The following is a 6,169-nucleotide window of genomic DNA, read 5'->3' as shown; positions in this document are numbered from 1 at the left end:
ACTAGGATCCAGGACATGAACCGTGAACTAAAACAGAACAGACAGACTGACAAAAAGACAAGCAATGATCTGGCACTGAATGCTCAGGCTGAACTGAATATAAACCAGAGGAAACAGGTGAGAGGAATAAATTATAATAGAGGCAGGGAGGGAAAACGACAGGTGAAAGGAATGACTAATTAAGGGAGAGCAAACAGGCCAGATTATGACACTATCAACACCTACAATTACTACAATATTTATTGTCTCTTTGGGATAAAAAAAATTTTTTTTTGAATTAAATCAAATTGAACCGATTTAATGTTATGATGTAATGTATTTGCCGACTTATAGTGGTAAACCTGCATCTGAGAAGTTTGAGAGAATTTGGAAAGAGAATGGATGAGCTGTATTAAACAAGTTTGGTCTTTGGTTTTTCTATATTTGGTGGTTGGAATTCTGATGTTTTGTACCAAAATTTTGCACTGCAAAAATAATCCAGAAATAAGTAAAAAAATTCTTAAATTAAGTATAATTACCCTTAATTTGAGCAGATAAATAAGATGAGCTGCTAATGGAATGAGTATTTTTACTCTTAAAATAAGATAGTTAGATAATATGCACTTGAAATAAGACAATAACATTGTTTTTTCTTATTTTAAAAGGAAATCGTCTTGTGCCATTGGCAAAGTGTCTCACTTACCTCCTCAATTCAAGGAAAAATGCACTTATTTTAAGAAAAAAAAATTACTTATTGAGATTTCTATTTTTTGCAGTGTGTTCTTTAAGAGACGACTGGTGGGAACAGCAGAGAGGATCATCGGGGCTCCTCTTCTCTCCATTTAAGACATTTCATCCCACTGTAACATCATCAATGACCCCTCACACCCCCACCATGCTGCCCTCTGGGAAGAGGCTTTGCAGCATCCACTGCAGGTCCACCAGATTCTACAACAGTTTTTTTCAATAGCTATCAGATTGCTGAACTGTGGAAAAAAACCTCTAATTCAAGTCATAGACTGCATCACACTGATAACATCAAACCAAAAAGCACTCAACTCAAAAAATGTTTTTCTACTGCATTTTTGCACCATATATATTTGTCTTTGCACTGCTCTGAACTTCAATATCAAGGCATTTTCCCTCCCACACTGTTTACATTTGATCACATGCAAATGTTCATTTCACTGCTGCTCATTTACTGTCTAAAAGCCGTACAAAATCTATGTAGGCTAACTGAAGAAGAAATACTGTGATATATAATTGCAACATCATAAAAATAAAATTATACATATGTATATTAAAAAAAAAGTTAGAGGCATGCCGTATCACAGATCTGCTCATGTTGCTCTTGTTTTTAATCAAAAAGTCCTCCATTTCTGATTGAATGCCAACAAAAGCCAAGAGGAAAATGCAGTAATCATCGAAGTTACAATATATTTCCATCGAAATGTACAGATATTTTTGGATACTCTTTGAACTTTCTTAATATTTCAGCTTCTTAAAAAGATCTTCACCTTGAGCTGCATTCAGAATTGTCAGAAAAATCAGAGGAACTATATGATCATTTTGTATATGTATCAAAGAAGATATCATGATAATTGAACTTTATTGATCTCAAATTGGAGAAATTTACCTCTGCATTTAAACCATCCCTTTGGGGAGCAGTAGGCTGCCATCATGGGAGCAGTGTGGGGTTAAGGGTCTTGCTCAGGGACCCAGAGTGGCAGTCTGTGGGAGTGGGGCTTGAACTCAGAACCTCAGGATTCCAAGCTCTAACCAGAAAATGGTAAAGGCATTGAAACCCTAAATTGCTTAAAGATTAAAAATGCATTTGTTTATAGTGGCCTTATCTGTAGCGTCTCAACCATTTCATCCTTTTTTATGTTTATCAATCATTTTATCTTTTTATTAATATGGAAGCCACTAACTTTACCGTGTCACTTTTATACTGTTTAACCATTTTTCTGTGCCTTTTATGCCACTGAAATGTGCTACATAAATAAACTCCTCTTGCCTTTTTAGAGCCTTGCTCTTTTTTGTCATTTCTTGTGAATTCTAATAATCAGAACTGTAAGTTTCTCAATTACCGCTCTTAACAAATTATGTACAGTCATAGGAAGAATAAAGTAAAGCCTTTCTGCTTCCTTGAGTATTGAAAAATAGTGACTGTGCACATCATCTTATGCACTTTTTTTAACAGATCAATTGGATGTTAGATAATCTTGCCAGTTTGCTTCTCTAAAGTGTTAACTATGGCGTTAAGGCACCATAAGATGCTATTAGGGACTTTGTAATTACAGAGAAACTAGGAAAGGTTTCAAACAACTTATAGTCCATACAGCATTACCAAAGAAGGAAAATTACCGAGGAGCTGAATCCGAACCTCTAAAAGCATCAGTTAGCACATTGTTTTAAAGTTAATGAAAGAAAAGCTTAGAATAGTAGAGAGGAATCTATATACTCATATACAGTAGGAAAAATGTAGCTGTCAGGAATGCAAATGAACAAATGATAGCTGCAGACAAGACAGTGACAAAAATATGAAAAGAACAACTATTATTTAAAAAGTTTGTTTGAATTATTTGTCACAGACTTATTATCCCAACTTACTAGAACTGTAATAATAATATATATTTCTATAAAGGATCAAGAAAGAAAACCACTGAAATAAATCTCAAACTGTAAAATTTCTTCTCTACTAGACCTCCCTCTAGTGGAGCAAAGATGCAACTACACCACTCAAACTTTGAAATGAAGATTTGAGCAGTAGAAGACTTTAAAAAAAATTCACTACAAACTGATCTAAATCTTTTTTAGCATCTATACACAAACAGGCAAGAGAAAACCCCATTCTGAAGGGAAAAAAACTGCTTATCTGCCAGTTTTCTTTTCTCCCTAAAGGGAAAGGTACGTTTCTTTAAAATCAATTTAAACTTAATTTTATGATCTTGCTTTCATCTTAACAAAATGAAATTAAATAATTTATGTTTGTATTTAATGGTGGGCTAGTTTTAATATTTTTTAGTTTCCTTTTTGTGCACAAGATAGCACTATCCTCTCTTAATGGTGTTTTCAGCCAGAGTGGGCCATTATTGAAAGTGTGTCTAAAACCAAACATCTGTGGCGGTTTTTATTTCTATATAGGAAAATCTATTTTTTTCATACACTGGAAAAAATCTGAATCAAGCAAAGTCATTTTTTCTTAAAATAAGTGCATTTGTTCTTGGATTGAGGAGGTAAAAGAAACATTTTGCCAATGGAACAAGAGAATTTACACTTAAAATAAGAAAATACAATTGCATTGTCTCATTTCAAGTGCATTTTTATCTAATTATCTTATTTTAAGTGTCAAAATACTCATTCAATTGGCAAATCATCTCATTTACCTACTCAAATTAGAATAAATACACTTAATTTAAGGAAATTTTACTTATTTCTATATTGTTTTTCCAGTGTATATAAATATGTATGACCTTTGAAAACCAGTTTGGGTTAACCCAGAAATATGTTTTCTTTGTCAAAGAAAACATATTTCAATCTCAATGTTACTTAGAAGGAACATGACATTTGGAGCTGTAAAGCTGTAAGAAAATTTTAAAGCAGGCACACACCTAAAAAAAAATGTTTTTGTAAGTTTATTTATTATTATTTAAAAATGAGAGCTTTGCAAATGACCAGTCTTTATACTTGCAAAAATGTAATTAACATTTAGCAGGATTATTTTAGGCTGATTTTTAAAAAAGAGACTGACCTGACACTGGTGGTGGCCAGTCAGCAAAACTAACCGATGCCTAAACTACTTTTAGGATCAATTGTTCAAACCACAATGAACCTACAGGAAAAATAAACAAGCAAAACATCTATATTTTTACTCAAATTAGACCAGAGTTTGATCCTGCTCTTGATTATAAAGCCACACATATTAACACTTTGGTGCTGTTTAAAACTAACAGTTGTTCTGCATCTTCAATTACATGGAAGACTCATACATGACTGAGAGACACTCTCATTAAAACTAACTCTTAAAAGAACATGCATTCTGTAGTACTCATTTTTAAGTTAGTGGTCCTTTTAAAGTGGAAAATTGATTTAGGTAATTTTACCTTTTTGGTTTGTGTTCTAACTTTAAAATGTGAAAGTAGAACATTCCTCATAATTGTATCACTGCTGCCACCCTCAGGCTTAAAGGTAAACTGCTTGTTCCAAACAGGGTGAATTAAATCCACATGGGAACAAGAAACCAGCAAGTAGTGGGAAAGACGGGTTAGTATTCAACAGTATTCAGAAAAATGTATCCTAATCCCACCACAAAGACAGGAAATTTTAAATTGGCTAAGAGGTGCAAACACACTGCAGATACATATATGCAAAAACAAACACATAACGTCCTACAAAAGAAAAAGACATGCAACAGAAAAATGCTGCAAATCAGTGCAAACACAATGCAAATATAAACCCTGCTTTAAAAACATAAATTATACTAACACACACATACATTTATTTAATGTAAATATGTGCAACTTACAAAAACAACTGGTATCCATAAAAGCTGTTAACCTTGCTGCATAAATAAAGTCCTCCAGACCACGAGGATGAGACGATCACCATGTCACATGGACCAGTTCTTTAGTAAAGTCGTAAACAGGATGTTCAGAAAGATTTCAGCTCAATCTGGATACCTCTAACCAGTAAGGACACTGGTGGAAAAGCATCCGCAGTCCCAATAATGAGTAATGGGCGACACTAAAGCCATTTTTCTCATTAGAATTACTTTAAATTATGTTTTAGTGTTATTTATTAAGACATTTTGGGTATTTTATTGCGATATTTCTTATACTGTATTCGGGAGAAGATCTTTCCCACCTGTTTCGGAGGACGCTCTGCAGCTAGAGAAGCTAATCATACAGTCTGTAGAGCACCTTTGGTCAATTATGTCAGGAACCCAGTTTGTGTGGTCTGTTTTTGTGTTTCCTTCCCTCCTCCACCAGGTGGTGCCCCGTCCTCATTGGGTCTCCCTGCACACCTGCAGCTCATTGCCTCATTACCTGTGGAGTGTTCTTTAGCTGCTGACTACCACTGCCTCTTGAGTTTTTCTGAGTCAAACTGAGTTTTTGTCAACCTGAGTCTTAACTTTGTTTTTGTCTTTGCCTCTCGGCAGGAAGTCATCCTGCAAACTGGATTTGTTCGGACCTTCTCTCTCTGGAAGGTTCCACTGAGCTTCTAACTGAGCTGGGGTTCCAAACAGGAGGTTTGGATCCACTTTCCCCAAGAGGTCGTTTGAGCTTCACACCAAGCAAAGGTTTCTTCAGCACTACAGCCCGTTAAAGTACTGTAGGAAATCTGAGTGGCACTAAGCTTCTCCATTCACCAAGGAACAACCGTAGTCTGAGTAACCCAGTCCAACCATCTCCAAGCAAGACACTCTCTGATACAATCCTCTCAGTCTGGATTCCATAAAGGACACCTTTCCCTGGAGAAGTGAGTCTGCAACCTTTTCCCCCAATTTTAAGATTCAAATTTCCCACTGAACCTTGAACTAACCACAGTGTCTTCCCCTCACCCTTCAGTTCCTGTTGAGCAGTGTTCAGAGCAACACTGGTCTCGTTCCCTAGTGCTCAGAGCAGCACTGGTTTCACCACATCATTACCTAATAAACCTGTTTAAACTTTTCCCTGGTCTCTCTGTTTGGTCTTCTGCATCTTGGGGTCAGACTTTAATAAAATCATGACAGATTAGACAGCTTAACGTTGATGGATCATCATGTAAAATTGTCACTTTGGTTGAAATATACAGCTCATGGTAAATAAATGACTAAATATAGACCAAAGCCTAGAATTGATGGCTTTTTTCTGTGTACAGATTTGTGTCTGTTTTGTAAGTATTTTCCAGCTTAATGTGTAAAAACCTATTAAAAACCTAACTAATATCAGTCAGCTATCAAACAGTTTTCCAACAAAACAAGTCTATTTGTTTTAAAGACATAGGAGTCTGAAATACTCTTTTTCCATCTTCATAACATTTGAACATTTTGATTTACCTCCAAGTCTTTTGTAGTTTTTATCCCTCCCATTGTAAACAGTAGGTCATGGGAATACATTTGCTCTTTATTTGTTACACGCATGTCATTTAATTACTGATACTGCAAAAAAATTGTATCAGTACTTAAATGTAAACAATTACAGGTGCT

Source organism: Cyprinodon variegatus, unplaced genomic scaffold (genome assembly GCF_000732505.1).
Source record: "Cyprinodon variegatus isolate N-32 unplaced genomic scaffold, C_variegatus-1.0 Scaffold79, whole genome shotgun sequence".
Classification (NCBI taxonomy): domain Eukaryota; kingdom Metazoa; phylum Chordata; class Actinopteri; order Cyprinodontiformes; family Cyprinodontidae; genus Cyprinodon; species Cyprinodon variegatus.
Note: the sequence above shows the minus strand (reverse complement) of the source record.